Below are 11407 nucleotides of genomic sequence, written 5' to 3'. Positions count from 1 at the left end.
AATTTTGATTCCCTGTCACCAATTAAAAGACATGGAATTTACCAAGTAGCTGAGTTTATTATATGCATAAGGGCTTATTTATTAGTTTTGATACTCAATTTACATTCCTTGATTCAAGCTTCTTTCTGGTATTTAACGTCATCTAAGTCCAAAGAATTTCCAAGTCCAAAAATATTTCTAAGTTCCTAAAAAAGTCCCAAAATATTGTGGGTTTAAAATAAATCAATGATCAATATTGATAATCAAAAATCGATGATCAATAATCGATAATCAATAGTCGATAATCTTAACCTTAATTAATTAATAATAATTGATAATCAATAATCAAAATCGTTAGCAGCGCTCAGAGCCATTACATTACTAAAGTGATACCTGCCCATTTGCAGTCATTACAATTTTCGGGAATCGAAATAAGTTTCATTAACCATCAAAACAATGTGTCTGTACAGCAAGCATCCCAAATGACCGTGTTATGCATATTCTTGGAATGATGCCAAAAAAGATGCCAGGAAAAAATTCAATGATCGCACTTACCATATATCCGAATAAGAAATCAATTGCGCAAATGACCTGTTACAATAAAGTGACGATTGACACCAGTTGGTCAGCGTCCTAGAAACAATACATTGATGGCCTCGAATGTATTTCTAAGAACATAATTTTATCAATGACTTGTTAGCTCAGTCGAGTAACGTTTCATTCTTTTACCATAGGAAATAATACATCATACATTATAGATCATACATAATATATCAGACATAAATTTCATAAAATGAATGGAAAAGAGAATAGAAGCTAAAACTTTTGTTGGCTCAGTTGTTATCTCAAAGAACCAGATATGAGGGCTAATACGGATCGTATTGTATTGTTTCACCGAAAACAGGAATGACAACACAATACCAGATAACGTATCATTCTTGAACTTTCTCTTGTGCGTCCTCAGCACAACAGAAAGAAAGATAAAAAGAAAAAAGTAAAGTAAAAACAAATAAAACCACCACCAACATTGATAAAATACAATTGTCGCAACTCATCTACGTAAGGAAAATAAGCTATTAGAGTTACTTCAATAAGAACATCAAAGCAACTGACCGTTGAGATCAATAGGAAGTTTCCTTAATTCCGGGAAGGATTTAACGTGGGGAAATTTAGTTAGTGGGGTGTATAAAATTCCTTGTTCTTGCGGAAAGTTTTATACTGATAGAACTCACCAAAAATTTCTTTAAGGACTTATTGAGCATCCCAACTCAATAGAAAAACCCTACAATTAAGCAAGCCTCCTGAAACTTTTGTTTTGGCTCTGGCTGAACATACGTTCTTTCATCCTGAACATTTTGTACAATTTGAAGAGGCCACGGCTATTTCTAAAGATAGGGGTTTTACTCAGTGGACGAAGGAGGCTATAGACATTAAAAAACATATGTTTGTTGATATGGGACACGTAAAATTTAAATATTGACCGAATTTATAATTGTCTTTTGCAAATGAGCCAATAGTCAATAAGGGAATTAAGATCTTAGATGCCTTAGGTCTTAGGCATCTGAAGATGCCTAGTTTGCATACAGGCGAAATATCCGTGTTGTTTTAGTTTTTCTTCTTTTCTCTCTATTGGCTGCAGTCTCGTTTGTTGTCTTTTCAATGAGTTTTACCTCTCTTTGTTGCTTTTTTGTCACGGCTGGCCAGTTTGGCTTAAGAACTTTCATTAGATAACACCTCATTCTTGAAATTCTCGGAAACATAACAAAGAATTCTTGGAAATCAAGATATGGGCCCGCTTATCTTCATAGTATTGTTTCATCGAGAACATGAATTATTTCGCAATACCAGATAAAGTATCTTTCGTAAAATTCTCGAAAACATGCCAAGAAATTCACGGGAATCATGATATGGGCCCACTTTTATTCGTTGTATTCTTTCACCGACAACATGAATGATTACGCAATACCCAAATAACGCATCATTCTTGAAATTCTTGAAATTCTGGGAAACCAGTTTGTTTATTCTTGGAATGATGCCAAAAAGGAACTAGGAACTCCAATAGCACATTGGGCTATGTCCAGTTTCATCAAGTTAGACGCAATGTCATTCACAAGTCTGCTAATACTTGCTTTTAGGGGGTGACGAAGTGGAACCTCCGATTGAAAGCTGTGTTGAATTCATTAGAGAGGCCGAGAGAGTAGTCCATAAATTCAAGGTATGGTTTTCTCAGCTTTTTTGTTTTGTTGCCCAGATAATGTCATTGGGTGCAGTTGGGTCGTCAAGCTTGGTTTCTATGAAATAATGAATAAGAGCAACCGATTCTCAGTAAGCCTTTTATGCAAGCCTGAAGGGACAACTAACGGGTATCTCCTGGTACGAAAATTAGGAGTTGAATATTAAGTTGAAGATTATCTTCCTCTGAGTCGGTACACTGGCTTTCAGACGAGCTTTGCATGTCTATAATCTCTAGAAGAAGTATTCTATTAGTGATTAAAACTAGTCTCTGTAACTACTTGTACAAAGGCACAAAATAACTAAATCATGCTAAACTATGCTCATGGGCATTAACATACACATCCATCATTAACTTAAATTATCTCATGTATATATTCTGTAAATTAGGTTTACAGTATGATGTAAAGATGGACCAAAAATTTACAATGGTTGCATTTCTGAAGTTTGCAAAAATCAAAACGAAGCATGCCTAGCTTGATAATCTTAAGATTTGAAATGCCACTTGAAAGGTAAAAAAGAATTCCTGATACAATTCTTCACTAGAAGAGTTTTGTTATAACTAAGTGGAACCTAGAAAGACCAATCCAAGTAAAAATAAAACAAAGAAAGTCTCTCCATAAACCTAGCTTGACGAAACACTTTAATTTGGCACTTTTATCTTGGTCCAATCCGAGTTAAAACAGTAGATGTTAAACGATTCCAGATGGCAACTGGCAGGCAAGTAGACATGAACAAAAGATGAGAATAGATATTATTGTTTGAAACACTTTATTATTTGACGAAACACTTTAATTTGGCACTTTTGTCTTGGTGCAATCCGAGTTAAAACAGTAGATGTTAAACGATTCCAGATGGCAACTGGCAGGCAAGTGGACATGAACAAAAGATGCGAATAGATATTATTGTTTGAAACACTTTATTATTTGACGAAACACTTTAATTTGGCACTTTTATCTTGGTGCAATCCGAGTTAAAACAGTAGATGTTAAACGATTCCAGATGGCAACTGGCAGGCAAGTGGACATGAACAAAAGATGAGAATAGATATTATTGTTTGAAACACTTTATTATTTGACGAAACACTTTAATTTGGCACTTTTATCTTGGTGCAATCCGAGTTAAAACAGTAAATGTTAAACGATTCCAGATGGCAACTGGCAGGCAAGTGGACATGAACAAAAGATGAGAATAGATATTATTGTTTGATTTTTATCAGATTAAAAATAGAGCACTCATAGCTAGTTGGAACAGAACGCAGGGTCCTCGATAGACAGTATGGAATGCAACTCTTTTCTAAATCTTACATAAAAAAACTAGTTTTTTTAACTGAAAGTAAGGAGCGACATTAAAACTTAAAACGAACAGAAATTACTCCGTATATGAAATGGGTTGTCCCCTCCGCAATCCCTTGCTCTTTACGCTAAAGTTTTTAATTGTTTTAAAAAGCAGAATTGGGGCAAAGAGTCAAACTTTAGCGTAAAGAGCAAGGGATTGCGGAGGGGACAACCCATTTCATATACGGAGCAATTTCTATTCGTTTTAAGTTTCAATGTCGCTCCTTACTTTCAGTTAAAAAAAACTAGTTTTTTTTTGTAATTCCTGAACGTTTTTGAATTAATGCATGTTTGATTTTGGCTCTCCACACATAAATTATTAAAATGAAATTTGCATATTAATTCCTTTTTTGGCTAAATGGCTTTCTCTTAGTTTTGATCAGACGATTTATATCGTCTGATTCTCACTCAGATGAGAAATAAGGGGTGGGGAAAGCCTAGTTGCCCTGCAATTTTTCGGTTATATAAAAAGGCAACTATAAATTTTAACTTTTAACGAATGTTTTTATTAGTAAAAAATACACGTAACTTAAGAATTAGCTTACGTAACAAACTTTTAAATTCTTAAATTTTTATTATGTATATGAAGGGGTTTGTACCCTCGTTAATACCTCGCTCTTTGCACTAAATTGTAAGTTTTGTCCCAATTCTTTAAGAATGACCCCTGAATCCGAAAGGCCGTAGAATAAATAGTTGAAATTACTAAAAATACTATAGCATAAAGAGCGAGGTATTTATCTCCTCCTAAATACCTCGCTCTTTATGCTAAAGTATTTTTAGAACCCCTCATATGCGTAACAATCTCTGTTCGTTTTAAGTTTCAATGCTACTCCTTACTTTCAATTGAAAAAAACTTTTCCATGTTTATTTTTTCATTGTTTTTTTTTATAGTAATTTTAGAAAATCCTGCGCCCTTTTCATTGAATTTCTGTTCCCCCATGACATATTTCTCCAAGGAAAGATCCTCCCACATAGCTCCCTCCCCTCAACCCCACCTCTAAAACCAAAAAAAAAATCCCCTGAAAACGCTGTACACTTCCCAGTAACCATTATTATATGTAAAAACTGGCCGAAGTTTGTAACTTGCAGCCCCTCCCCCAGGCACTGTGGGGGAGTAAGTCATTCCCAAAGACATAGTTATTATGATTTTTGACTATGTGGAACAAAATGGCTATCTCGAAATTTTGATCCGTTGACTTTGGAGAAAAAATTAGCGTGGGAGGGGGTCTAGGTGCCCTCCAATTTTTTTGGTCACTTAAAAAGGGCACTAGAACTTTTCATTTCCGTTAGAATGAGCCCTCTTGTGACATTCTAGGACCACTTGGTCGATACGATGACCCCTGGGAAAAAAAACAAAACAAAAAAGCAAACAAATAAACACGCACCCGTGATTTGTCTTCTGGCAATAAACTTCTACAATAAGGTTCTCTGGTACGCTAAATGTGATGGTGTGATTTTCTTTAAGATTCTATGACTTTTAGGGGTTATTTCCCCCTATTTTTTTAAATATGGCAAATTTTCTCAGGCTCGTAACTTTTGATGGGTAGAAATAAACTTGATTAAACTTATATATTTAAAATAAGCATTAAAATGCGATTCTTTTGATGTAGCTATTGATATCAAAACCCCATTTTTTAGAGTTTTGGTTGCTATTGAGCCTGGTTGCTCCTTACTACAGTTCGTTACCATGAACTGTTTGGTTGATGCATTGGTTGATGCATAATTTGCACCAACACCAGCATCTGTCCCTAATTTTTGGCGAACATGCCAAATTCTGCACATGCTGTACAGGGGTGACATTAGGTCAACATCTTTCAGAATCATACTTGATAGAAACAAATCTTTCAACTTCTGTAAATTTCTTGTGTACTTGCTTCTATGATCAGATTGAAGCTTGAGTCCAGCTCTGTATTTGGTATGTCCTGTTTTGGTTTTTGAGCCAAACAATGGAGAGTGTCATTTTGTGTCTGGATAAAACATCACTGCCTGCCAGTTATCAAGTACAGAACTATACTGTCATGGTTTAAATCATATTTCCTTACTTTCTAATTAAATTCACATTCTTATGGCCTATTTAAAACTGCTTTAGTCACAAAATCAATTATTTTTTTAAGACGCAGAATTGTTTTTCTATGTCCATCTTACTCCTAAGGAGGTCAGAGGTGCTCTAACTAGAAAATTTTAGCATTGTGAAATTATTATTTGCATACCTTTTGCCTGTCAACCTAAGATCAGTCAGAAACAATTTTTTTTCTATCTTCCACAAGATGCCAGAGCTTCAATTAGTGTGGTTATAATTCAAAACAAATTGTGACTAAGTCAAGAAAGATTATGATTTTGATTTCTATCCTCGAAAAGATGCCAGAGTTTCATCTAATATTTTGGTAGTTCAAAATTGAATCATCATTAAGTCAAGTGATACTATAATTTCAATCTCACTTGACCTAATGATAGTTCAATTTTGAATCGCCACCATAATAAATAAAAAACTCTGGCTTCTTTTGGAGGATTGAGACCAGAATCATGATCTCCCTTGACTTAGTGACAATTCTTTTTGAATTACCACTATACTAAATGAAAGTTGTGTATCTTTTGCAAGAGAGAAAAAATCTTGTGTTCCTGACTGCCTAAGATCATCTCCCTGTGTCAACATCAGATTGGGACAGATGTCACATGCAACATAAACTGATGTTGATGTAAGTTCTGAATTTATACAAACGACATCTTGTGAGTAAAAATGCTAGCTCACCTACTTTTTGCTATCTTAGAGTTTTCTTCTACTTCATTTAAGTAGAAGATCTATTTTGCAAGGTTTCACTTTTGTAACACAAAGATTTTTAAAGGTCACCAAAAATCACTGCACTCTAAAGGGAGAAGGAGTGGAGGTGGATACTTCAAAATACCTTCCAGGGACATACTTTAGTCTGTAGACCCATCCATGAAAGTTTCATTTTCATAACCTTACCCCGTTCTAAGACAGCGAAAGTAGCTAAACTAGAATTTTACCTATGATCCCTACTGTGTACAGATTAAGGATAAGATTTGTTTCCACAGTATTAAGGCAAGCAAAGCATAGGTCACTTGGTTCTATTCTACAATTAAGTAAAAAAAACTAGTTTTTTTTAACTGAAAGTAAGGAGGTACATTAAAACTTAAGACGACCAGAAATTACTCCGTATATGAAATGGGTTGTGCCCTCCGCAATCCCTCGCTCTTTACGCTAAAGTTTTTAATTGTTTTAAAAAGTAGAATTGTGGCAAAGAGTCAAAATTTAGCGTAAAGAGCGAGGGATTGCGGAGGGCACAACCCATTTCATATACGGTGTAATTTCTGTTCGTTTTAAGTTTTAATGTAGCTCCTTACTTTCAGTTAAAAAAACTAGTTTTTTTTATTTAATTTCTGAACGTTTTTGAATTAATGCATGTTTGATTTTGGCTCTCCGTACATATATTAAAATGAAATTTGCATATTAATTCTTTCTTTGGCTAAATGGCTTTCTCTTTGGCTAAATGGCCCGTTGCTTCGGGCCATTTGATTGTTTTGTTTTGTTATTTATATTAATAAACCCATCTTTCTCTCTCTCTCTTAGTTTTGATCAGACGATTTTGAGAAATAAGGGGTGGGGAAGGAGGCCTAGTTGCCCACCAATTCTTCGGTTACTTAAAAAGGCAACTAGAACTTTTAATTTTTAACAAACGTTTTTATTAGTAAAAAATACATGTAACTTAAGAATTAACTTACGTAACAAACTTTTATATTCTTATATTTTTAATTATATATATGAGGGGGTTTGTCCCCTCGTTAATACCTCGCTCTTCACTCTAAATCTTAAGTTTTGTCCCAATTCTTTAAGAATGACCCCTGAATCAGAAAGAACGTTGAATAAATAGTTGAAATTACTAAAAATACTTTAGCATAAAGAGCGAAGTATCTATCTTCTCCTAAATACCTCGCTCTTTATGCTAAATTATTTTTAGAACCCCTCATATGCGTAATAATCTATGTTCGTTTTAAGTTTTAATGCTACTCCTTAATTTCAATTGAAAAAACTTTTTCATGTTTATATTTTCATTGTTTTTTTTAATGGTAATGCTAGAAAATCCTGCGCCCTTTTCATTGAATTTCTCTTCCCCCATGAAATATTCCTCCAAGAAAAGATCATCCCACATAGCCCCCTCCCTTCAACCCCACACCCAAACCAAAAAAATCCCCCTGAAAACGTCGGAACACTTCCCAATAACCATTACTGTATATAAACATCGGTCAAAGTTTGTAACTTGCAGCCCCTCCCCCAGGGATTCTGGGAGAATAAGTCATCCCCAAAGACATAGTTATTATGGTTTTCAACTATGCGGAACAAAATGGCTATCTCAAAATTTTTATCCATTGACTTTGGGAAAAAATGAGCGTGGGAGGGGGCCTATGTGCCCTCCAATTTTTTTGGTCACTTAAAAAGGGCACTAGAGCTTTTCATTTCCGTTAGAATGAGCCCTCTTGAAACACTCTAGGACCACTTGGTCGATACGATGACCCCTGGGGAAAAAAAAAACAAAAAAACAACAAACAAACAAACAAATAAACACGCACCCGTGATTTGTCTTCTGGCAAAAATACGAAATTCCACATTTTTTTAGATCTGACCTTGAAATTTAATCTATAGGGTTCTCTGATACGCTGAATTCGACGGTGTGATTTTCGTAAAGATCCTATGACTTTTAGGTGGTGTTTCCCCCTATTTTCCAAAATAAGGCAAATTTTCTCAGGCTCGTAACTTTTGATGACAAAGACTAAATTGAATGAAACTTATATATTTAAAATCAGCATAAAAATCAAATTCTTTTGATATATCCCTTAGCATCAAAGTTCCGTTTTTTAAAGTTTCGTTTACTATTGAGCCGGGTCGCTCCTTACTACAGTTCGTTACCACGAACTGTTTGGTTGATGCATAGCCTAACCAATATTCCCTTATGTCAGCAGCTTACACCAGTCAAATCCATTACTTAAAAATAAATACTAGGCTACCTAAATAAGATTCCAGGGTTCAACTTTTTGAAATTTTGGCAATTACAACAAATATGCCAGTGTTGCTACATAAGCTTTTTTTTTAAACTGAGCATACGCACTCTTTGAAAATTTACCAGCCTTTTGCTGGAAAAAATCAAACTTTCACTAAAAACCCTACTTTACCCCAGATTTCCCTGAAAATTCGTACTTTACCCCAGATTTCATTTGTCTCTAGATTCAAAATAAGTGTCACTAAAATAAGTAATTTCTCCCTAAAATAGGGTAATCTCCCTAGAAACGGAAACCCTGCACAAGACTAGAATTTTGGAGATTATTTCTGTAATGATAGGAGAGGTAGGCTCTGTATAGTCGAACTATTCAACTGTTAGCGGTTTTAATTGGGAGGAGTTCTATTACAAAGAAGTTCATAAGGGTAGAGTTTATGGGAAGGAACTACAAATATGCCTGTTATCAAACTATAATTTATTTATTTTATTTTATTCAAAACAGCAGAAAGCCATAGGCTTGTCGCAATAAATATGTAATAGATCCCCCTATAGTAAATCGTGATTTGCTTGGCAGGATCGAGCTGAAACTTTCAGAGCAATGGAAGGATGGAGCAAAACAAAAATTCAGATTTTGTTTTTTAGGATAAGGGAATGGGGGGGGACAATTAGGTTTTTGATCTAGGTAATAAAAATTGGCAATATAAGCCCCACCATATTTAAAATCTACTTGTGGTGAAGTAGTGAGGCAAAAAAAAAACATATATGTACCCTGCATGTTGTCCGAATACTGTATCAAATAACATCTCGGGAACAACTTGGGGTATCGATTTGGAGCTTTTAGAGAATTTTGAAAAGTCAAAAAGCTGAAAGGAGATAAAAAGCGTGAGAAGCTGGAAGGAGATAGCACAGATAAATAAAGAAAAAACTATAGTAAAAATAGAAGTATTCAGGTTATCAAAGTAGCATATCTGTAATATCTCCAGGACTGCTTTGAGGATGAAGTTGAAACTTTCAGAGTTTAGAAAGGGGACGGGTTGACTCAACGTTTTGTGTTCAATGTAGGTGATGAGGGGACATCGAAGTAGCGAGGTAAATCAGAAGACACTTGTTCGTAAACAGATTATAATAATAGTGGATATGCAATATCTCGGGGATGGCTTGGTGTCTGCAACTTTCCTACTGTATGTATTTATAGGTAGATAGGCCAATTGCAAAACTTGAGGGATAGATTAAAGCTTTCAGGAAAAGTTATTTTCAGGAAGGGTATGGCATATTGAAGGAAAAATTTTGTAGGCTCATAAATGAATATATGTCGTACACCGTACAACATACTAAGCTGCTAGTACTAGAACTGTAAGATAACTCGGTTTCATTTGCATTAACAAACAGAAATAGTGTTTTATCTTTTAGAGAAAGACTGAGTATGGAAAAATGGGGCGCTACACTCTTCTACTTTACGTAAAAGTATCTAAAAATATACATCATTTATGAGCTAACACGCTAAGCTCGACTGCTGATGTTAAGCTCTACTACACGCACCAAAGGAAATCATATTGTATGCTAAAATTAAACTTTCCCTTCTTCTATATTTAAAAGACAGAAAATTTTGGTTGTAACCGGGTCGTATCCGGGATTTTTTGTTTTGGGGGGGGCACACTAAAAGGTTTAAAAAAATATCCAAAATTTGTTTATTTTCCTTGGGTTCTGATAAAAAAAAATATGTGTCGTTAGTGAAATTTGTTCGACATATTACGACATATTCTACTGAACATAAATCCTTAGTAAAAATCGGAAAATAATTTGGAAACATGAAATTAGTGGCAACTCTTAATTGGATGCCCTGTGATGGAAGTGCACAGAGTTATAGACTAGGACTAAGAAGTAAGAATAATTACTTCCCGTGTGCAAAATCTGGCACAGATATCTACGTATATGATACTAGTTCACTCCTTGCAATCGAGAACACGTCCACCAGGCGTATATCAGGAGGTTTTCCCGTCTGAAGTATCATAAGTTTTTTTATTTCATTCAAATAGCATAGAGCCAAAGTCCAAGTTACAACAGAAAAGTTCGTTTTCTTTAACCTCTACCTTATCCTGCTATGATAACACGAACTTCATTACTTATGTATTACTTGAAATTTTGACACTTGAAATTTTGGATCGCGAACATGAGACATTACCCGTTTTCTACGATGTTAATACCAGACAATTAGCTTCGACTCGCTGAGAAAATACATTGTAGCTATTTGATTAAGTTAGGTTATGTACCTAATATAATGCGCTCTGGGCGACCTCCTTCCATAATTCTTTGTTGTAGTTTTCACAGTTTTGTTAATGAGGTATTATATTTTCATCATGTTATGTTTTACTTCAATAGCATTACCCAAACTTCAATTCTCGAGTGTTTCTCGTATAATACATAAGTACCCGAATCTCTACCCCCCATCAAAAAAGAATTAAAAGCCATATAATGAAAAATACCTAGTCCTCTTAAAAAAAAGGCGAAGAGGTAGTTTACTTGGTCTTTTATAAAAGACAGGGGGGAATCTCCAGCATCTTTATTGTAGAAGGGGAGGGCAAGAGGGGTCCATATCCAGATAGTCAAGGGGCATGGGATACATGATCATTTTTCTTCTCCACATTATTGGCGGGGACAAATACCCCCTTTGCCTCCGCTTCACCCCCAGAAAAAAATCCTGATAACAAATGAAAATCAGTTATGGATTGTCTAACCTTGACTTGGTAGAGGAATTGGGAATATTTTTTTTGTGTGTAACTTGCATAATGTAAACAGGAAGAAGGGGAGTCCATATTTATTATTTTTCTATATTTTACAGCACCTATT

Source organism: Artemia franciscana, chromosome 10 (genome assembly GCF_032884065.1).
Source record: "Artemia franciscana chromosome 10, ASM3288406v1, whole genome shotgun sequence".
NCBI lineage: Eukaryota > Metazoa > Arthropoda > Branchiopoda > Anostraca > Artemiidae > Artemia > Artemia franciscana.
Note: the sequence above shows the minus strand (reverse complement) of the source record.